Source organism: Topomyia yanbarensis, chromosome 3, assembly GCF_030247195.1.
Source record: "Topomyia yanbarensis strain Yona2022 chromosome 3, ASM3024719v1, whole genome shotgun sequence".
NCBI lineage: Eukaryota > Metazoa > Arthropoda > Insecta > Diptera > Culicidae > Topomyia > Topomyia yanbarensis.
Genome location: NC_080672.1, coordinates 264,541,792 through 264,565,903, shown reverse-complemented (window position 1 = coordinate 264,565,903; position 24,112 = coordinate 264,541,792). Strand labels below are relative to the sequence as shown.

The window sequence follows — 24,112 nt, the reverse complement described above, 5'->3', positions numbered from 1 at the left end:
AGTCATTTACTGCTGAGTTTCGCCTATAGAATTTCAAAACAAATGCTTTTGAATAGCCATCCTCAGATGTACGCGCCGAAGGAAAATTTCCCGTGTATTGGCCCTGAACAATTCTTTTCCACTGTGAAGGTCGCTCGGAACTCAAGAGCAAAAATAGCCAAAATCCCCACCAAGAAGCGGTTGGATTCAAACGTTGCAAAATTTATCCATCATACAAAAAACCATGTATCCAGTTTCATTATATGATAAATACCCTGTTGATATAAATATTGAATATTATAGCGCTGAAGCAAGAGCTATGGAGGATAACTCAATCGAGACACGACTACTCGACCTGTCGCCGCACAGTGGGGTAGGAAGCTACTTTCGACTACTAAAATCATAACTACTCTGGATACTAATGGTTGGGTGTCCTGGGGAAAATACCACGCGTAAAGTTTGGCTATATTTTGACAATTTTGATTTTTTTATTTAGATAAGTGAAACCTTAGCAAAAAGCTTTCCTCTGCCGAGTTGATCGCTTTGGCATTTGCAACGTAAGCTTTGAAAACACCTATGCTCTAAAATGTATGTAGATGGAGCTTATAATGTTGATTGTTTTCCTAGTTTAGATATACACTCCGAGGCCAAATATACTCCATAACATACCATCACTGGTGTGCTATCTTATGATAAGCGCCATTGGCACACTTCAAGAAAAACGATTTTTAAAGTTTGTGGTTCAATATCTTGAAACTTATAAATGGTAGAAACAATTCATAGAAGACAATTGATGATTCTATCTATTCTGTATTAGTATCTTATACATTACGAAGAGCGGTTGAGAATTTCGAGATTTTTTTCTAAAAATGTAAGCAAAAGTCGCATTCACGCTTGTCATAAGTGTGTATTGTTGACAAAATTTGTATGACGTGCCATAATTGTGCATGGAAAATTTTGTATACAAATAAAGCATCAATTATTATGTTTTATTCATACATTCGGCTTAATTTGATTTAGATCGGTGAGAAGCATTTTGAAGGAAATTGTTCAAGGAATCCAGAAAATATAGTAATTTTTTTGCCAAATATGCAATTTTTTCAATTTAAAAGTAAAACTGCGTGTTACTCGCAATACATGAATTGTTATTTTGAAAATTATTATGTCATTGTGTTCCTTGGAAAGTTTCATATAGAAAAAATATCTTAAACTTCATTGTATGTAGATCTACGTAATAAAGCGGTATTCTGAGAACCCCACTTTGTAGAAATTTGTCATTCAAGTAATGCGGCATATCTTACTCGGTTTGCCCCAAAATGGCGTTTGTCACAAGATTACCATTTCCTAAGCAACTCTTATTTGATAAACTGCAGTTAAATATGATGTAGCTAGTGTGCGATCATCGTCACAACGCAACGCAGATGGCATGACCATTATTACGCATACGTAGATGGCGAACATTTGGGACGTAAGGTTACTTTGGACGAAGGAAGTTTCTAGCGCATTTTGTCTATATTCTGGAAGTTTTATATCCACTGTAAAGTATCCTTACTTCGATTTAGTTATAATTTCACCATTTTTATTTTGATTTAGATATGTTGAAACTCATCTGAATTTTTTGTTATTAGTGCATGTTATACATACTTCGGAGGATAGTAGGCGAGGTCGAGGTTTGTTTTTTCCGTCAGTTTTTTTTCTCAGCACTATTTTGCTGCAGTTTTAGAAGTTTTACTAGTTGGACAACTTCAGATGAATTCTCGGTGGTGGAACACGGAATGCTATACGGGGAATAGCTAATTCAGCGTTCCCGGAACGATTTTGGCGTCATTGTGCTGCTCGTGCAAGCGGACCGTTTGCCGGGCCTACCGCTGCTGGCTGTGTTCGGAAGTGACATCAGCGGTATTCGTACAGGAGACACTGCTGGATGGCGGTGAGCTGTTTGCTTCATAGGATGTCGTACAATGAGAGCAAAATCAACGCCACCGATAGACCCCAGCTGTGGTTACAATATGCATCGCGACTAGCAAGTTCCAGCAGCAAAACTGACACTGCCGACGTCCGAATATATTGCGTTGTCTTCATCATCGTCATCAGAAGCAAAACATCATTCCACAACCTACGCCGATAGGGCCACAACGCAGTGAATGTATCTGCAATTACCGGTGAGGTCGTTCTGATTATATTGTTTCTACTTTCAAATTGTTATGTCATTTTTTCGATAGTGGTAGGTGATTTTCTTCCTTCTAAGTATTTCGTTACTTTTTATTTTCACTGTCTATCTGTAAGGTTCGTTATATGCATTTAATCCATGACATTTATTTCAATATTTGGGCAGGATGGGTGCATCAGGGCATTACACGAACTATGACATGGATTAGGGTACATAAATCGTTCCTAGTCAAAAGATAATAATGTCTCCACTTACTTCCTAATTCTTCGGAATTATGTCGTTACTGTTAATATTATTATCTGACACGGCACGGTAAGTTTAAGAGCGAGTGAAGGCGCTTTAACCTAGGCATATTAGCCAGGGCAAGGTGTAAATACCTCTGTCCCATCCCAAAGGACCAAAGGAGTGACATTAACCTTCTTAGCCAAGTCACTCCCAACGATTTATTATATTCCCTTTAAACTGAAACGGTCGGTACGGTTGTCCTCGTTTCATTCTCCTTTAAGATTCAAAACAATTCGTTAATTAAATTATTCACTAAATGAATAATTTAATTGCCGTCTAATTTTGAAACATCTTCAAACCGAACTCTGCACAGTAGGCCTGGCCGTTTTAATATTTGCGACATATGAAATTATGCTTCAAATATTAATGTTGACAAGAAAAACACTACAGACTAACTGTGGTGTTTTCCAGGATGCTTTTCAATACTGGCTGTGTAAGGGTTAGAATAAAATAGAATAGAATAGAGATATGTTGAAACTCATCTAGATCAGTTCTATCTTTCGACAGCAGTTTCCTAGTGAAAATCATACTTTTCACTCATATCAAACATCTGTAGAGAGAAAGCCCCATGTTGATCCACTTTTCTCTGTTAGCCATTCCAATGTCCATGATATTCACTAGTCATAAGCTATATTTCAGCTGTCGCCATCTGCCGCTTCATAAGCTATTCATATTTTCGTAGAACGTACATTTTTTCTAAAATTTTTGATGACTTGTGTCCTAATCATAGGAGTAGCTCTTTTGAGATATGCCTTTTTATTCTATATTTACAATTATTTTGAAATGAAATATTATGTTCCACAGAAGTATGCATACAAATATAGACAAAATCGATTTTTAGGAGCATTCTTTATAAATTGTCATACAGCGCCACCTGTGAAGGTTATAGAGTATATGAACCTTCGAATCATATATATATAACAAGAATTCAAAGACAAAAACTTTGTAGAAGGAAGATTTACGTTAGGATGCTTCAATCAAAAGATAGAAATCATCTAGCTAAGTTTTCACTTATCTAGATCAGAAACAAATTCGTCAAAATAATACTCACTTCTATCCAAGAATTTCCCGAAATCACCAAATCTCTAGGATAAATATCCAGAGCGCTATAAGTTTTGTCCGTCGAAAGTCGGATACTTCAGCCCCGCTGTGCGCCGTATCTCCTAGATAATATATCCATTACTAGTGAAAACTTTGCAGCCGGTTTAACTCGCGTCCCGTATAAAAACCAGATATGTCACAGCATTGGAAATTACAACGTGAGTGGCAAGAAGAACGACAGTTCAATCTTTATCGAATTATTGCCGTAAAGTGCGGGGTATTTGTACTAAAACGAACGAACTATGTCTCAGCCTACTGCGTCGCTGTAGTTCTTACCGATAATCGGTTTTGTATTTTAGCTTCGGGGGATAGCAGTTGTAGACCATGCTTGGTGAGCTCCATTTAATTGTATTGAAATGTAAACGTCGATAAAAACTTCAAGCGTAAAATTCGAATTCTTTGGCTAACATAAAACGCCAGTACGAAAAACGACTAGCAACAAAGCATTCGTAACAAGGAAAATCTGCATAACTCAGCAATCAAATTTGGCTAAAAACTGCTTGGAAAACCGACTGTTTTCATCGGATCTTAGGCTTCAATTAGGGAGTCTTCTCATCAGTCAGTTTCAAAAAATCGATTTTTTTTTGCTTCTATCTTTTAAATTATTATCAGTGAATACTCTATTCAACATTGCTGTTTCGTGTAAAAACTACGGATCTAATCTTTTACTGGTGAGCTACTGAGCGAGATTGTTTGTAAATCCGCCATTAAAAAAAACTCTAATGGCCGCTCGTTTTGGACATTTAATTCTCGGCCAAAATTTCTCGCTGGCACTAAGATCTTGGTCCATTTGTCGCATTGTTGGGAAATGTCACACTCTAAAAAACACTGTTAGTACTAAATAATTCTTGGCTCAATATGATGATGTCGATTCCATTCTCCTTTTTCGATACTATGTGAAGATAATCTTCATGCTCGGTCTTAGCTACGTACCTATAAAATCAAACTGGAAAATGACTCTCAGCCAATGTCCAATTTGTACAAGAATATCAGCTCTCAGATTTGTGCGTTTTTTGGTTTCGCGATATTTGAGGCAGTGGAACATTTCATTCTGACATTTTGTGCTATGCTGCTATAAAAAAACTTGCTTTGGCCAAATGAAGAAATATGGGGTTCTGTTCGAGAAATATTAGTGACGTGTGACTTTGAAGTTAGTCGTAATAGTAGCAACGTTTGGAGAACTGAAAATACGCTACAGTTATTATCATAACCTCACCAGAACAAGCACACGAAGATCGAGATTGGATTCTACATAAACATGTTAAATAATTGAGACTAACCGCTAGTGAGCTATCCGTAAAGCTATAAACATAAATCCAAGACTATCGATAGGAAAAGGACAAATTTGAAATCAAGAAAGTGGCATTCCAATTGTTGGAATACACAAGTTCAATATTAATTTTTCAAAAGGCTGAAGAGATTGTTGTAATCAAATTTGTTTTGTTCATTATTCCGCTGCTGTGTGGAATTTCAATGAAAATGCACGTTAATCTTTGCTCTTTGTAAAGGCAATTATACATGTTTCTGCCTTGAAATAATAATAATTGAAAAAATCCCATTACTTGGAAATAACTTAGATTGGCAAGCAATTTGTAGCTACGGACGTCATTAATGGTACTATAAATAAGAATAGTTCTCAAAAAGTGTGTCTTAGGAAGAATTTGCTGTCTTATCTGTAACAGTAGAATAATGCTTACTAATGATAGTTTGACATTGGTGTCACCACTCAAATTTGACAAATAATGGTTCGATGATATAGGCATCCTTGTGCTCCCCAAGAATTGGATAATGACTAATAGTCCGGAAAATTTCCCGTAAAACAAATTGGTAAAATTCTCGATAATGATTTAGTGAATTATTGTCAGGCCATAGATTCCAACCAGCATGGATCCGTCATTCAACTAAGTTCCTCGCCTTTTACTCCCCTCTCCACCAATGTAATGATAGTGAATATGTCATCTGTTACCAACACTCCGATGAACTTCCGAGCAGTTGGATTCGTTCCAACTCGACAGGTGCCTTCAACGACACCCGCAGAACTGCGAGACCACTACGCACCGGGAATTCGAATTCCATTTCCGGCTAACACGCACTCGCGTGATCCAAGACAAGGTATTTTTTCGATTAATCTTCCCACTGGCTGTGGGGGGTGGGAAACGAGGAATTGATTAGTGGTCAGCGCCACAGTGCGCGTCATTCACTGTCTCTTGAGTAATTAATTTTGTGTTTGTGTAAATTTCGGTACTTGCGACGACATGGATCGATGGTAGGGTCGTCACTACGTCCCCCAAATGACCTAGTTTATTACCATTCGTTTGGAATGTTCTGTCGATGAGATTAGTAGAATGTTCCGATATCGGAAAAAGGAATTAAATATTTGGTAACGTGAGGGGGAAGAGCATTGGAATTACTATAATATATTGCCACACAGACACGCACACACAGAGACGAACATCTAGGACTCGGAACTCGTTCAGAGGTGTGTCCTTTGTTTCGCTAGAAAAGAGTCAATTTTGAGGATTTGAATTGTTTTTTTTTGAATTGAGGGCCGAATATGGTGAAAACATTGACACCCTTTGATGAGTTGCAAGAAAAAACAAAAAATAGAAAACACGAATAAACAAATTAGGTCTTGCTCGACTGAGCAACGGAAACACAAGAGAAACTAAACTTCGGTTAGAATTGTTCTAAGAATGATGACTTGCAGTATGATTGCGTACGGTGCCAGGAATGAACTTTTATTTTAATCAAACATCCATTGAAATAAAGCAACTATCTTGTTCAGTATAACAAACCAACACAAAATAAAACTGAGAGAAAGGAAAATGGAAAAAAAAACGAAAAACTACCGTAAGTAATTACAGACAACACCCTAAGGTAAAGATATAAATCACGCACGACACTTTAAGGTTACGACAATGAATGAAAGAAAACGACATTTGTTGAGCGGTGGGGAAGTGGAAGGTGGTGGTCTTTCCCAACTCTTCCAGCAAATCGGCAGGGGGCAGCTTGCAATGTGATACAGTTTCAAACGCCCGTAAAATACGAGCAGATGGGAAAAAGGGGCGCTCGACAATATATTGCAGTCACGATTCTTGGTGGCGTTAAATGAATATTAAAATTTTCGCCTATTGTGTTTAGTATCGGTTTCCTGGGTGTAGAAACGGGACCACTCCTGGTCAGTCCCAGTCGGTAAGAGCGGAACCGAGCGCAATGGTTGAGGTGCAGAAATCACTCTCGCCAGGCTGTCGTTTCTGTAGTTGGTTTGGTAATTTACGACCATAAATTATGGCTTTTCAATTTGTGGGGCCCTGTATCACATTGTGCGGTTTGCTGAACCCAGCAATGGGAAGAAACCACGCTCACCTCCCTTCCGGTCCGTTCGTTTGATGGTGTGCAGTGGAAAATCTGGGTGCTTACTTCTAAGAACTTTGCTGCCTCTCTACTGAAACCAACGCTTATGATGCTGATGAACGGCAGATCCTTAAAACCACTTGATTCGCTTTTTTTTCCTTTTTCTGCGTACTGCGCGCGGTACGGTACGGTTATGTCTTCTTTGTGTGTAAATATATAGTGGGTTCTCGAGATGAAGAATTGGCTTACGTTTCGTCAAAAAAGAATTGGCTATTCCTACTTCCTCTCTACTTTTCCCGTTGTCAAAGTGTTCGCACTAACTGATATTGTTCAAAACAATTTCCTTGTGTACTTTGCTTGTAACTTTGTATGTTTTGGTTAGGCAGGTTTTCCCTAAAATGCTTATTTCTATTTCCTAGATATCACACTTGCTTTAAAGCTCTACTGTTTCCGCTGGCTTTCACTGATTTTGTTTTTATTTTACTTTGTCCTAAATTGTTTCGTTTTGTGTTTGTGTGTGTTCTTTTATAGTAGCGATTAACTGAGCCCTAAACTGTTCCTTATTTTTCTTTCTTTATTCTTTTCTTCTCTAACACATACGATCAGCCGATGTGTTGCTGACCGATTGTTGTAGTTGCTGTTGTTGCTGTTGCTGTTGTTGCTGTTGTGGTACGGAAAATTGTTTCGAAGGCAATACCAAAAACATTGACTCGATCGCTACAGAGACGATGTCTACTGATTCCGTTGGATTTGTTTGAGGTTTTTTGTATGTTTGTTTTGTACCGGCAGAGGGCAGACCAAGAAAGAAAAAAGAAAGAAAGAAAAGTAGGAAAATAAGAGAATGAAAAATGAAACTGCAGGTTTGGTTGCTGTTTTCTTTTACCAGGTTTGATGATGTGATGAAAAGAGATGTACACATTGAGAATATTTTCTTATTTATTGCTTAAATACCACCTGAAAAATCTGTTGCATAGTTTTCATCTCAGTTCACTTTATTGTACGTCGTTGAATCGTCAGTCATTTGTCATTTCGTTTTGCTTGTAAAAAAAATTGACTTCATCATTCTGTCGGATGTTGAAAGAAACCAATTCGAAACACTCATCAACCATACAATTATTATGTATAACTCAAATTCATAAAATTTATCGTTTCCATCTCTTCGTCACTCATTAGAGTACATGATAACCAACACATTCAAGTAATTTATTACACGATCACACAATAAATCGCAAAACCTCCCAAATTAAACCATACTGAAAATCTACCCGGTGTGCAAGTGCGATACGATTTGATAAGATTAAACATGTTATTAAAGCAAACTCAGCTGCCGCTCCTCCTCTCCACACACACCCAGAACTGCCATCAGCAAAAAAGAAAAATGAAAATAAAGTCCTGCCCCAACGTACGCGTGCTACCGAAAATCGAGCTGACAGGCGTTTGATTTATTCCGCACGATAAAGTCAGTCTAAATTTCCGTCCCCCGTCTGGCAGCGGATCCCATACAACCATCCAACTGTAACACAACCAAGCCAAACTCGTGCCGAGGCACACATGTTTCACAACTCTCAGAGCCCCGCAAAAAAAACGAACCCATTTAAACCGACTCAACCGGAGCAAAGTGGTTCAAATTTATGAACAATAAATTTATTCGCCACATTGTTTTTCAAAATACAAACACTTACTGGCGAAAGCCTATCTCGGTACCGCCCTGCCTCCTGCTCCTTCTTCGTTTCTCAGGGAGATTTCCAACGCTCATGAGACCGCACCTTTGTCTGTCTTACGCTTTTCAAAAACGCCAGCTCAGCCTCCCGCCCGTGGATCCATTGGAGAAGAAATCGCATAAATCTAAACGGGGGCTAAACATCGGCACACAACGTGCGATTAGGTAAACAGTTCCGGTCTGGGTTGGTTATCCCGGGCACGCCAAGGAGGGTAATTCTCTCACGCATAAATAAATGTACGTTTTTTGCCCGACGAATTCCCCAACAGAGTCTCGTTTCATGCGGGGGTTGAAAATATGGAAATTAAGGGTAAAGTGTGTAAACGAAGCGCAGATGTGCGTTCGCGTGTTGTTATGTACTGTCGAAATTCTATTCAATTTCCCCACGTGCCATGGAAACACGTGGCCTATTAATCGATTTGGAAAGGACCTTACTTGCCATCGAATCGAACGAACAACAATCGTAGCTCCCGCGTCCCTCGAGGGGCCTTAAACAAAACCCTATCGTAATTTCCTCTTCAACTTGAAAGTGGAGTGCAATTTCCGCCCCGCCGAAAATTCAATAATCCGCTACTTTACAACCGGCAGATAATAACGAAGCGCTTCCACCCCGCAGCGGAGAGGGGGGAAACGACAACGGCGAAGCAACAAGAAACCAAAGCAAGTCATTTAGCCTTCTCTTAATAACCGAACGTTTATAATGACGACGCGTAATAATGGTTTCGAGTGAAACTGTCGTCTTAAGTTTGCTGTTTCTCCACTTCCTTGCCGATACCCAGAGCCATCAGACTTGCCACTGATTCTCGGGAAACATCAGGCCAAAGAAAAGTCATTAACGCTTTGTTTCAGCTTTGTTCAAAAATATCTGATAACAAGTTTGTCGTTAGAGAAAGTATAGAGTGACAATCCTCTGGCCCGTCGAACTTCCCTCCAACCGGCCCGCCACCGTAGTAGCACAGGAGCCTCATTTGTGAGCAGGGATTGTAACCAAACCACAGAGACACAGAGAAAGAGGGGCCAGAGTTTGCCGTCAGCCAAAAGTCAACGTGAAAACAAAGAAGACGATGGTATCACGTTAAGTTTCCCCGGTGACTTCTGGGTTGCGCAAATGGCGACTGGAACGTAAGCTCTCGGAATAATATCCAAACATATCCTACAAAACCAAAATATGGCTACATCAGGGATCCGGTTGCTGCCCCCTTTCTCCCATGTGGAGTTTGTTTTCTTACAATTTTGATATAATAGGATACGGATGGTTACGGTACAGGGACGGGATGGGGAGGGAAGGTGCGTGAGTTCAGAAGAGTCAACCATAGCTCGAAAAGTCAACGATATGGCTCCGGATGTGGGCACATTTTCTGGGCAGCAGGAACGGTATGCAGCTGTTCAGTTTGTAATTGAATCGATGCATAACCGAAATTAATATGGCAGCCAAGTGTGTCTTGTTGAGTTTGGCTTGGCTTTATATAGTTTTTGTGAAACTGACATAAGGGTACCATTTATTTACTTCTCTCTGGATACACGAAAGAGAAACTGAGAGGCTTTTTCTTGTACTGTAGATGTAATTTTATTACCACGAACTAAGTTACTCAAAATGTAAAATGTACAATGTTATAAACAGTGTAATATTATGTGCGAATCCGTTCATAAATTCATGAAAAGAAAATCACAATTTCGTGAACTGAATGATTTACGAAAATCGTGACCAAGTTCCTGAAATTATGAATGATAAACCTTGTATTGATGAAACTATTTGTTACATTCCAATCTTTGGTTGGGTTACTGTGGGTGTTCCATGGACATATTTAGATTCTTGTTCATAGTTTGGGGATACACTGGTCTGCATACATTATATCAACTAGAAGAGCCAACAGTTAAACGTTGTTCATATTTTAAGGCGATCTGTCGCAATTTTCTTAATTAATCGTCACGTTGCCATGATATTTTATTGATCAGTTTACTTTCTGATTTTGCTTGCTGAGTAGTGTGATTTATGTTCACGTGTTTCTGGATCTTAGTAAGGATTTCCGTAATTTCTATTCACGGCATCGTGATGTTTTAGTCATAAGTAGAGTCATCCGTGTTCATGATTCCGGGATATTAGTCATGATTTTTGATATTTTAGTCACAGTTATTGTGATATTTTATTCTTAAGCTCACTTTCGAATTTGACACGTGGAGTAATGTGACTCATGTTTGAGATATAAGCAGTTTTATCATGATATGCATAATTTCTCTTCACCTTATCGTGATATGCTGTTTTTTAATTACTATCTAATATCTTACTAGGATGAACGTGACAATATGAACTAGATCATTAATGTCTAATTGATTTACGGTATCTTGTTTTGTGAAATATATCACGAACACGATTAATGGATCTAAAATGTATTTTTGGTACTCAGATTTCGTTTTCTGTCAAATTGAACCTAATCAAATGAATAACGATGTTCCAGTTCCTAATAGTTTTCTTATATCTGCTGTTCGCGCACATATTGCTGGACAAATATGTGATAATAATAGACGGACATAATTATGGTATTTCATGAAACAAATTCAAATTTTGTGAAATAGTTCACGTGAAAATTTTATGATCGTGCGCAGAGTTGCATAAAGTAAAATCTCAAGCTCTCAAGTTAGATCGTAATGCATGCAATAGGAATCATGAATCAGTTCACAATCCCATGATTAAACATTTATGATTTTGTGAACTATTTCACGATTGGTTTTAAAACGTAAATATTTCACTACGAATCAGGACCCAGATCACGAAAACGTCAATAATATTTCATTATTTAGCGAACTGTTTCATGAGGAAACATGGTCAGATGTAACTATTCTACTAGGAATCATGAACTAATTCACGCTTCCATTAATAATATTTCCTGATTTTGTGAGCTACATATTTGACGAGTACCAATTGGTCAGTTGAGACTAATATACTAGGTATCACGAACCAGTTCACACATACATTTATAATATTTTATGATCTCGTGAGCTATTGGTCACTCATGGCTAATTCTCCATGAATCTAGGATCAGTTCATGTGTACACGAATAGGACTTTCCTATTTACAGGACTATTTTACGAGCACGAAAAATCAGTCATTAGTAATACACTAGGAATCATGATAAGGTTAGCGATTTCAAACTCTTGGGAACTGTTTTACGAGCATGATTGGTGAGTCGTGACTAATTCGTTAGGAATCATCAATAAATTCACGTATGCATTTATGATTCGCGGATTTTTAGTCGTGACTAATAGAGTAGTTTACAATGATGGATGGAGGATCGAAACTAGTTTAGTCTGGATCAGGACCAGTTTCAGGATCCGGACCAGTTTCCGGACCTTAACCATTACCAGGTCCGCACCTGAGCAAGACCTAGACCTGGATTTAAATCCAAATAAGTATCTGGATGCGTATCCCCCCGATTCGCATATTGCGCATTGTACAATGTTAATTTCAAAATCGAAGACTCCCTCCTCCTAAATTTTTTCTCCTGGGTCAGCCCCTGAAAATTAAACAGAGAATCAATGAATAATGCCTGGCAGTAGCTATCCTCATCAATATGCACGTTTAGAAAGGTCTATACTTTGAACTGTCAATAATAGCTCCGGTCACGTGACCTTACAGTCAGAGACTATGTTTACCTCTGCATCTCCACGTTTGCCACGGGACGAAGTTTTTTGTTGGCAAGACGGGGTAAATGGTTACACAAATCTGGATTCACCTTGATAAGTGATAAAATCAATGCAACGCATAGAACCGTTATGTGCTTATTGCTCTGGGCAGCCGACTGCCAAAAATTTATAATAGATTTATCGTTTGTTTGAATCCTCAATTTGTAAAAAATGCAACTTCAACTCCGACTGTCATATTCAACATCATTCTACTCAGAAAAGACTATATGTATTCGTTACAGACATTAAATATCTTGCGAATTAGTTCTCTAGTTGGTCTAATAGACACCAAAAAACAAAGAAATTAGTTTGCTTAGTCCAAGACTGTGGATACGTGTTCCATTACAATGTGATCAAATGACATGCTACACAATATGTGCAAATTTGAAAGTAATAAAATGAATACTAGCAGTAGTGAAAAAAGACCGTAGAAAAATATTGGCATAACCAAGGTAGTTCATTTTCAAAGCTAGATCTGTTAATGTATTCCCCTATAAAAATAGGACATACTGAACGCGAATAAAGATAGCTGATAGCTATGAAAATTATAATCATACAGATTAGGGGACAACGTATCACAAAACCTAAATTCTCGCATTTTTTAAAACTTGAAGTAAAAAAACTGTAAGCCATACCTAATTGGCCGAAAGTAACCCCAACCTCTCGATTTTCCCACCGATTGTAACCAGTCAAGGTAACAATGAGACAAGAAAGGAAGTGAAAATTTTCCGCAGCTGTTATTTGCTCACGTTATTGAGTGTAAGCTGTAAAGTAGATAAAAAATATTTCAAGAAGAGAATCAAACAGTACAAAGTTCAACGCCTCGAATTGGGCAAGTTCTTCCATTGTTGGTGTCGGTGAATCCAGAAGTACAGCGAAATGCATATATTATAACCCCAGAAGACAACTCTGAGCACTCGTACATGCACAATTCAATTATTAGCTTGCATCTATCAACTGAAGCAACACAGGTATCGAAGCACATTCCGGATTGAGATGTCATTCGACCGTATACATCATGTTAGGATGAACATGATTTTGGACACCGAAACTCATCAATGCAGCGGTTTGAAAAAGAAACGAATCCTTCTCTAATCTAACCGGGAGATCTTCTACGATTATGAATTTGAAGAATTTTTCAGGATTGAATTAATTAATATGAGGTTAATCGGACGACCATCGGGTGAGACCATTCCTTTTGTTCTTGTTAAAGTTGTCCTAATGCATTAGAATTTTTTAACTTATATTTATATTTTATGTTAGCTTGTTTCGGAAAGCCGAACGCCACACAAACCTTTATAGGTTGTAATTGTAAATGGAAAACCTAGCGTGTGAATCTAGCATCTTCAGTTTCATTTTATTTGTTTCACGGTTGTATGATTTGTTGAGGTTTTTTTTCATACGTTGCTCCTCTAGTAGTTTATACGGGAATTGATGTCATCATTTTGTAATCTACGAAGCATGCTGGGCTTACACAATTCCACGCAGGGTAGGTTTCTTCAAATTCATCTCTACTGTCAACGACTAGATTCGTTTTATGCGGTGGCATGAAGGCGGAGCATTAAGTGGGATTGTTGCGCTTTGTCAGCAGCGATTTATGATGGCTGAGGATTCATTTGGCTCTAGAAGTTTTGAAAGATTCGCAGTAAACATTCTGTGTATCATCCGTCATATTTCTACGAAATAATAGTGCTCTAGAAATTTCTAATGAAAATATCGACGTCCGATGCAAATTTTAGTGCATTCCTGTTTAATTTTTGACCTTCAAAACGGTTTTTGTTAATTGATAAAAGTGAAAATTTGTAAAGTTTGTAAAGAAGCTGGAATATAAAAAATCGAAAAAGGAAAAATACTCTTGTTATAGGCGAGTATTGTTACATGTCTTATTTCTTTTGTTACACGTGAGGCCAGTACTGTTAGAATACGTAAATAGATCACGGAATATCTATGGAAACTCAGAAAAATGCGTAGAAAAATTCATGGGCTTTTCTTAGGAGATCGCTATTTACCTTAAAATCGCTTCATACAAACGTGCTCCGGAACGACCATGTCGCAATTAAATCTTCAGATTCGCCTATAACGACAAGGATCAATCTACTGAGAAAATCTCGAAAATGTTGACACTCGTAGTGCAAGAGTTCAGTATCCACCAATTTCCAGAATACCGTTACAGGGAAAATAATGGGGTTATGCATAAAATAAAACACTTATCACACACCGCGTGACACAGGTGCATGCTAATGGTGATTTCATTTATGGATTCAGTCGCTCTAGGTTCGCTCTGAACTGTCATTTTTTGTATGACTTTAATAAATATTAGAGCGACTCGGATCCAGGGATGAAATCAGCATTAGACCGAAGTCAGCATTAGTTTTGAGGAGAGCGAGTAAATATCTTTGTCCCATCGCAAAGGACCAAAGGAGTGACATTAACCTTCTTAGCAAAGTCACCCCCAACGTTTATTCTAACCCCCTATAAACTGAAACGGTCAGTACGGTTGTCCTCGTTTCTTCCTCATTCAAGTTTCAGAACGATTCGTTGGTTGAATTGTTCATTAAATGAATAATTCAATAGCCGTATAATATTGAAACATCTTCAAACCCAATTCTGCACAGTAGGCCTGGCCGTTTTAATATTTGCGACATATTATAATATGCTTCAAATATTAATGTGTACAATAAAGACACTACAGAACAACTGAAGTGTTTTCCAAGATGCTTTTCAATACTGGCTGTGTAAGGGTTAGAATAGAATAGAATAGAATTGTAACCAGTCAAGGTAACAATTGAGCACTAGGTGGAAATATACCAATTTTTGTCTATACACTCCGTAGAGAGTATTTGTTTACGCAAAATTGTGCTCATCGCAGCTTTGTATCGTTCGCGTTTAGTTGCAAATTTTTGTTCATTTTCGCGTTTGTTAATGGTTTTGTTCGTGCAGATAGGTTAGATAATTTTTGTTACGTGAATTTGTATAGTTAACATAGGGTTAAGATACACTATCGCCTCTTGCCAAAAACGTATAGGCTGGTTATGCTGCATTGATGATATTTTAGGTTATGCTTTTTTTTGTTTTGAAAAAGCGGTGTCTAAGACAGAAAGTGACGTTTAGAAAATAATCTTTTTTGGGGCAGTTTGCTGCCACAACCAACCAGCGAGGTGATGTGCGCGCATGTGAAATTAAAAATACCTGTCGAAAAGTGCCGGTGCGTGATTCAGGTACTCAATAAACAGTGGCACTGGATCGCCAAAAGGGGACAACTAAGTGTCAAGGAGTCGCTTCCCCGACTAATCGTCAATAATTCTTAGCATCTGCCCTTCTCGATGTATAACGGCGCTTTGCTCTCCTCTACAGCTAAGAGGCAAGCAGAAGGAAACAGGTAGGAGGATGGCTCCGTCTGGGAAGAATACTGTAGTGTCTTCCGGGATTCCTAGGGTGGTTCTAACAAAGGAGCCTAGTTGACCTCCCTAGCTAAACGCCTAGGACCGCTGTGATAGCAGCCAACGACACCAGCAGGAGAACGCGGACGTTGGATTCCCGGACGGTCGGTAAAAAACCGCCGCCTTCCCGCTATCGTCAGCAACAACGGATTTGGCAAACCGACGTGTGCAGTAGAAGACAGTGGCTGAAAAAACACGGTAAAATTTATGTTTTGTTTGTTAACTTGTTTGTTTTTGAAAATCCGAAACTCTGATAGGAGCCCCTAGGTCGCCCTGACGAATAGGGTCCATCGGGTAAATAAGAACTCGAGTAGTGGTTAACCCGTTAGTTCCACAAGTAAATTGGATTGCAACCGATTATTCCATCGATTTTTACTCGCTTGTGGGTTTTCGAACATATTGATTTTGTGACCATTCGATCGAAAATTTTATTTTTTCACGCAAAAATTTTTAAATTAATTTGTTAAAGCTGACGAAAGCTCGAAAAGCCCAGCGTAGTCCTTTAGATTGTACTTGTAAAAGGATGCCCTTACGATTCGAAAGCAAAGATAAAGATTTATAACAACTATCTGTCCGCCAGCTTCATGAAAGGTGTCTCAAGAAAAATCCATTTACAACCTTCAGAGGCAGATGGCGCCACAGAAAACTTATTTTTTATCTTATCTTATTCTTATTCTATTTTATCTGATTGGAAGAAGTTTCAAGCTAATAATATGAATTAGGTTTTCTAAAAGTTGCGTTATGACCAGTACTGAGGGTACTGGGGGTCCGGACCCTCTGACGAAAATTTTCAACTTGTTAAGAAATTTTAGTTTCTAACTCAAAATCATTTCAAACAAAATTTGACCATCAAAACTGTTTTTAATTAACTGAAGATCCCTAGTAACAATTAAGGTTTTATGGCACCTGTAGTATGCTATAAAACCAGAATTGATACTTGGGATAATACGTATTACATATTGTACAATGTTCATTATTTCAAAATCGAAATTTTCCCAAATTTTGTTCTTGATCCGCTCCTGATTATGATCTTACTCCTCAATATACTTTTTCCTCGTTTTTTCCATAGTAGCAAATGTCGAAATGATGTGAAATTTGGCATTTGCGCCTACTTCATTTGTCAGGGGCCTTTGAGAATCGGTTGATGAAGCTGAATTACGTGCAACTTACGACCTCATTACGTGACCATTTGATAAGAATTCCTACTCCTACCTACGCGTAGTGCCAGTTGGACTAAGAGCAACCGCAATAAAAATGGGGCAATTATCACCGGTGGGATATATGATCGTATGCTGGAAAGGAATAGTTGAATCTAAGATCTGTGTTCTCCATGCAAGGAGCGGCTCTAAGGCGCGTCTGTTTCGGAACGGGCGGCTGTATGAGAAATGCGGTACTTCATCAGCTGTATCCAAGACGACAGCCCCGTCACGAGGTTAGGTGTTGCAGCTATGGGAATGCGCTATTCCGTATAAATAAATAAACAACTCTGCAAAATGTGTTAAAAGACAGCAAGTGGAACGATTGGTAAAGGATACGGCAATGTTTAAAGGAAGCTGATTGGAAACTTGGAACTTCGAACATCTGAACACTGTTAGAACCTGCAAAAAGTGAAAATGGAGATTGCAGCCCCAGAATGTTGGCGTGACAACGAGAATTGGTAAACCCAACAATGGCGGCGCGAAAACATAATATGGGTTTTGTAGTGCTTGATAAGCAGCAGCGACTGGTCATTAGATAAATGCAGGTGGGTATAAATACCTTCGGATTGATTGGTTGGAATAAATACTTTCGAATTGGTTGGTTGGTCTCATATGCCCTATCCTCAATAACTACCGAGGCAAACCCTCAATTCCACCTATAAGGTACTCAAATTTCATGTCCTGTTTAGCAAACTGCGACCGCTCGCTGAATCCTTTATCGAAGCATACCAGAGCGGATTTCGCAGAAGACGATGTATGATAAACCAAATGTTTACCCAGCGACAAGCTCTGTATAAATGCCGGGAATACAATTTGTGGACTCACCATCGTATTTCAAGCCGGCGTACGATTCAGTAAAACAAAACGAACTGTGGTAGAAAATACTTGAAGATAGTTTTCCGACAAAATTGATTAAGCAGATTTGTAAGACACTGGAATAAGGCGTCAAATAACAAACAGACGTCGTACTCGTTTGTGCCATTAGTTTCAAGCAGATCAATGCACTCTTTAATCAAGTGTTGAACATAGCGTACAACAGTGCGATTAGAAGGCTGGATGTACACACCATCATCACGAGATCTATGCTTCGTGGAGGACATCGACATCATTGCCGTTGAACGCAGAGGCAATTTAAAAGAGAGTACGAGAGATTTGGATTGACTATAAACTTTGACAAGCCAAAGTACATACAAGGTAGTTGGTAAAGTGCGAGATACTCCGAACGGTGTTAGTTTCCAGGTGGAAATCAATGGGATTTGATAAGATTTTGTCGACGTTTTTATATATCTTGGAACACTAGTGACGTGTGATAGCGACGTCAGCTGCAAGGTACTAACAACTTGTTCTTTAACCTTATGCCACATTTCAAAACCATATTGATAGGAAATCGATAAACACGGACTGTAAGTTCTGTTACGTTAAACAAAAAATTTCCCAGCTGCTTACCATCCTGGCTAGCTTCAGAGAGTTACACTGCAACCAAGACGACACCGACTGTGAGTAATCCGGTTGTTACCGAAAATGAGCATGATTCATTTCACCCAGGCCCGTAGCCAGGAGTTTATTTCGGGAGGGGCTTAAAAAATTATTGTATAAAGCTTTTTTATTTCGATTATACAGGTTTTAACCTTATGGTTATTCGCCTCTTTTTGGGTTAGAAAATTTCTTTAGAAAAATTTCTAACCCTACATGTGCGGGATTGATGAACGAACCGTGATGAGCTGCGTAAAAGGTAATCAATTTACCAACTACGCTTTACCCGCCCCTGCATAAAGCTTTTAGTTCTAATTACTTCATATTGTCACTAGAAACTAAACGAAATTTTGAAAAGTTCTTAATGAAAACAAAGCCAAATCTAAGACAATCCATGTTCTTTGTCACAAGAAAGGCTATAGTACATCAACGAATTATTGATGTTTAATTTGATTTTTATTATTTATTTTTATTCACAAGTTACAATTTACTCTCGTTGCAACAATGGATATTCTAGAGTTCTCAGTATTTATGCGCTAACCGAATATGACAATCCTTGACGGTGCTGGAAAACGCAAGGTGTTCTAAGCTACACGTTTAAAAGGTGTAGATGACGCTAAATCGAAATGAGTAGAAAAATATCCATAAAATGTTCGATCGAAGAGAATGTCGAAATTTGCACAAAATCTTCTGATTTAGCAAACGAATTGTAGATGGTTCAACTTCTATTTTCTTGATCTGGCGTCCTGTAACTATTACCAGTTCTAATTCATCATGCTAACATAATTTTTTGGCATACCCCAGTTAGGAAGGAGGATCTTTGGTGATCAATAGGATCAAAATATATGGGTCATTCCACGTCTGATTTACAATCAAAATTTGAATTCCTTCCAATTATTTTTCTTGCATTCATTAGTTAAAGTTATTAACACGCATTTTTATTTTGGCTGGATATGATTTTTTTTCTTCAAGTTATTAGTTTTTGAACTTTTGAAGTTTATAACATTGAACATTTTTCAATCACTTATAACTCGGAAATGATTCGATATATGGAAAAAAGTATTAAATAAAAAAGTTGTGAGCTTACTGAAAAAAATAGCAATTTCTTTTTGTTATACAACTTATGAAATTTGCAATTGTTTGGAACAAATTGAATTTTTTAAAGTTGGACCAATTTTTTACTTATTATTTTCTTTAAATATTAAAAATCATGTTAAAATAATTGTGCAAAAATTTGGAAGTGGATATCAAAATACTTTGCGAGATATTACAATTATAAACTTAAAACAAGGCAATTTTACACCAAAAGCCTAGTGAGAGGCCTATTGTAATTGAAATATCTCGTAAAATACTTCGAATTTCTTTCTGAAATTTGTACACAATCTTCTCGATATAATTATAAATTATTTGAAAAAGCTAAAAAGATTTTTTTGGTTCCACCCTGAAAAAAAATTTGTTACTAATATTTGCATAATACATAAATTATTTAACAAAAACAAATATTACAAAAAAAAATCCGCCGAGATCTTCCGAAAACGCAGCTTTTATTATTTAATGCTTTTTTCCAGAAATCTAATAGTTTCTCAGTTATGAGGGAATGAAAAATGTCCAATTCTATTAAATTTATAAAACTTTTAAAAATCACTATATTATTAAAAGTCGATATTTGTATGTATGTGATTTATGGACTCCCAAACGGCTTAACCAATTGCCGTAAAAATTTATGCATAGTAGGAATTTGTTATGGAGCGTGTTTGTGTGCTATTGGTGGGGATTATCTGCCTACAAGAAGGCGCTTCGGAACAAATTATGGTTTCCTCCTATTTCGTTGAAAGTCGCATCAACGTGCGATGGGTATTAGCTAGTACTTTATAAAGTTCAAAAACTCATAACTTGAAAAAAAAAGTCAAATTCAGCCAAAGTAAAAAAATCGTGTCTATAATTTTCGGCTAAAGAGTGCAAAAAAATTGAAGGAAACTAAAACTATAGTTGTAAATCGTGGAATGACTCGCATTCTGCAAATTTAAGACTTTTTTGGTGGCATTCTCATGTTAAAAGCAAATATTTTCTAAAGTCCCCCGAAATCAAATTTATTTTGATTACATAACTATATTAAGAAGATTATGTGAAAACTTCAGAATGGAACTCGAAGTGTTACGAGGCATTTCAGTTATAACAGGCCTTTCGCTGGGCGTTTAGTGTAAAATTGCCATGTTTTATGTTTATAATTGTAATATCTCGCAAAGAATTCCACTGCCAAATTTTTACACAATCTTTTTAACACGATTTTAATACTTAAAGAAAATAATAAATAAAAAATTTGGTCCAGCCTTAAAAAAATTCAATTTGTTTCAAGTAATTGCACATTTCATAAGTTATATAACAAAAAAATTGTAATTTTTTTTGGTAAGCTTATTTGAAAACGCAACTTTTTTATTTAATATTTTTTTCCATATATCGAGTCGTTTCCGAGTTATCAGTGATTGAAAAATGTTCAATTTCATAGACTTCAAAAGTTCAAAAGCGAATAACTTGAAAAAAATATAATATTTAGCCAAACCAAAAAATACGTGTCAATTATTTTTAGCTAAAGAATGTAAGAAAACAGTTTGGAAGATGCTTGACGTTTATATTAAGCGCACATTGCTCTAATCTATTACAGAAATTCAATTTGCGTTTGATTTAACTAACTTTCTTTATTCAGGCCAATATCTAGCATAAAATGAGTTTTGTTAGATACCATTACTAGCGATAAATGTTAATTTTGGGACAGTTTTTGTACTCAGTTTTCTATGAAACTTCTAATTTTTTATTATACAATTCGTTTACTTGAGTCGGTTCAATGCATTAGCTAAATGAAGCCTTGAGTCTTTAATATATTTCCACGATATAAACAATGAAAATGATAAAACGCTAATGGTTGTCCAACAGATCTCGTGCGATTGACCTGTTTACTGATTGAGAAATATTTTTCATAACCAACCGCGTCTTGGTGGTCGTTCATATCTATCTTGTACACTTCCGTATTATTATCGTGGTAACTGCCATGGACATGGCAGTTCGCGAATATCTGATTTCATTTTTGTTTTGTCCCCTTACGGGCCACCAGTGTCGACTTCCTCAATGATGATGCTGACTGTTAATTTTGAGATACTAGACGCAGTTTTTGCCGTCAATATTATATGAACAGCAGCCACAAATTTGGCAATTGTTTGTTTTTCAGGTAATCGTATTGGAGACTATGGATGTGCAAAGATGTAACATGTATGATGATATTATCGCATTGCGTTTTGTGCGTGCAAGGTCAGCTAGGACGAAATCCTAGCTGACCCTACCCGTCTAAATCCTAGATGTGTCCTTTATAATAAATTACATTTTTTCCAAATGTGACAGGAATCTTTTAATGGCCACGGTTCAAAGAAGTTAAGTTTGTTTATTGGGGCTTTAACCTCCTGGTCGTTCGCCCGCGGTTCAAGTAAGAGGTATCAGATCTTGTAGACGAACATTGATTTTCTCATCATCCATATATATGAGAATCAACCACGTATTACAAGTTGCAAAATGACTGGTTTCGCCTAGGCTAATTTGTTGAGTAACATAAGTACTGAATGCCTGACAAGGTAGAACTCGTTAAAGGCGATGTTCGTAAGCATAACCTCTATTTTCACCTTCAGCAAATATTTCCCATCATGAAATTCGGTTATGCAAAAATTCCAGAAGTCAATAGCCTCCACGTTTGGCTGGAGCACCACTTCTTGCTTCTACGATTCAATCATCCGACGGATCACCCCAGCAAGAATTAAAGTAACAGTTTCTTTTGTTCTTCCGACGAGTCACACAATATGAAAGGAAGTGTGTTATCAGACTCGGCATACTGAGTAGATATCGTGACCGATGTCTTCGGTGGCTCGAAATAGCAATCTTCCTCACCATTCTCCCATTAATTTGTTGAAACCAAACAAGATACAATTTTTTTACGAGTTACCGAAAAACATGTTGCTTCTTAAATTTATTTTTGAAAAGTTTCGGGGGGGGGCTTTAGCCCCCTAGCCCCCCCTCTGGCTACGTGCCTGATTTCACCATCTTCTTTCCTCATGAAGTAATCCTTTTTAACGATAATTCGTCGGTAGTCGGGAAAACTATTCCCCCTTTATTACCATACCTCAACCATCGGCTACCCCATGAACCATCAAATCATCGTCTCTTGGCTACCGGAAAATCAATGATAGTCGTATTAGCATTTATGCTCCGACGTAATCAAGAGATATAATTATTTTAAATCTGATTTCACCCTTCCCAGTTTCCAAGAAGCCAAATAGCTCTCGAACCCGCTGGAAATCGCACTACTGTCGCCATTAAATAGCATATTTATCATTCGCGACGCGCCACAACTCGATGGAGATGAGCCCGGCCGCATATATTTGGCAAACGGGCGTATCGCATTGAAGCCCTTTTGCAGCGCGAGTGGCAGCCCGGGCAGGGGCTAAGTGGTTTTGTTCTCATTAGTTTTGACTCAGCCGCCTTCGGGGCTCGAAAATTGCCACCTTCTGGACCGAGGAGCCTTTCAGTGGTTGGTCGTGCGGTATAGAGTAGTGTATAGAGCATAAATAGTAGCAAACAGTAGCAGCAGTGTTCGGTATCCGGTCCTAGATCCGGGCTTGATGCAATCCGACACCGAGAAACCTTGGCCCATGGCTTTCGGGTGGGAGATGATTTATTCTTTAGAATAAATCTTGAGAATAAAATAAATTGTATTATTTATGGTTGTGTATCTTTCGGTAATAAACTTCAGGAAGGACAGCCGGATGGGGTGCTTTAATGGAAGAGATAAGTTAGATTGTTTGGAGTGTGCAGGCGCCTTATTCGGGCTTTAGGGGAGTCGTGTTTTGGGAAATAGCCGTGATGATGATCCGGGTAGATAACGACACCGTTCCGGGGAGTGTGGCGAATTGCTAATGGATGAATTCATTGCACTCGTGCCCTTTTACCGTGACTAGTGGCGTCTGTTTTCGTGGTAAAAATAGCAAATTTGACCTTAGGATGATTACGTATATCTAATAACATGCTTTCGATCGGAGGAAGTTTTGAGATGGAAAAAGAAAAACAATATTACAAACCTCGCGGCCTAAAAGTTTTACAATGCAAATGTTAGTTTTGGAGTGTTTCGAGCTGCATTTGTTTTCAATCACAACATTCACTGCTCCCAACATAAACGATCGCCACATTGCCTTCAATCCAGCGCAGTGCCCGAATCTATGACGAGTCAGTATCCAAGAAAAACAGTTTCCGCACTCTTTCCCTTCGCCAACCGAACAGTACCAGCCGCATTGAAAAATTTTCCAGAAAAGTGAATTGAAAGAAAAACATTGCCCCGCGTGCTTACCGCAAAGCAGCCCTACCGGCACGGTTAACAGCACGAAAAAACTAACACACAGTTTCGACAGCACTGTAAACATACTCTTCAACGGAGTGATTTTTCATGCGGAAATGCAAACAGTACTTCAGCCGGCAATCGTGCCGCATCCGACAGTACCACGGCGCGTATGCTCGGGAGAATGGCTTTTCCCAGCCACCAACGCTCCTCCCCCGCGCGACCGTCCTCATTACCCTTACCAGCACAGCAGCGGTTGGAGAGGCTTTTTTTCTCTCGTCAACCGACCACACCTGCCCCAACGGAAAGCGATAGTGGGAAATTGTAGCCTAAAACATT

At 38.1% G+C, this 24,112-nt stretch overlaps 1 protein-coding gene across 7 annotated transcripts in view; it reads right to left on the bottom strand.

Annotated features, from left to right (window-relative positions):
* Positions 1-24,112, bottom strand: part of LOC131694044 (CUGBP Elav-like family member 4) — a 467,189-nt gene that overhangs the window by 231,564 nt on the left and 211,513 nt on the right. Inside the window, exon 4 of one of the 7 annotated variants that reach the window (XM_058982395.1) lies at positions 6,956-7,621. The exons of the other annotated variants lie outside the window; for them this stretch is intronic. The gene's annotated coding sequence lies outside the window, so the exon portion shown is untranslated. The remainder of the gene's footprint in view (positions 1-6,955; positions 7,622-24,112) is intronic. 7 annotated transcript variants of the gene reach the window in all.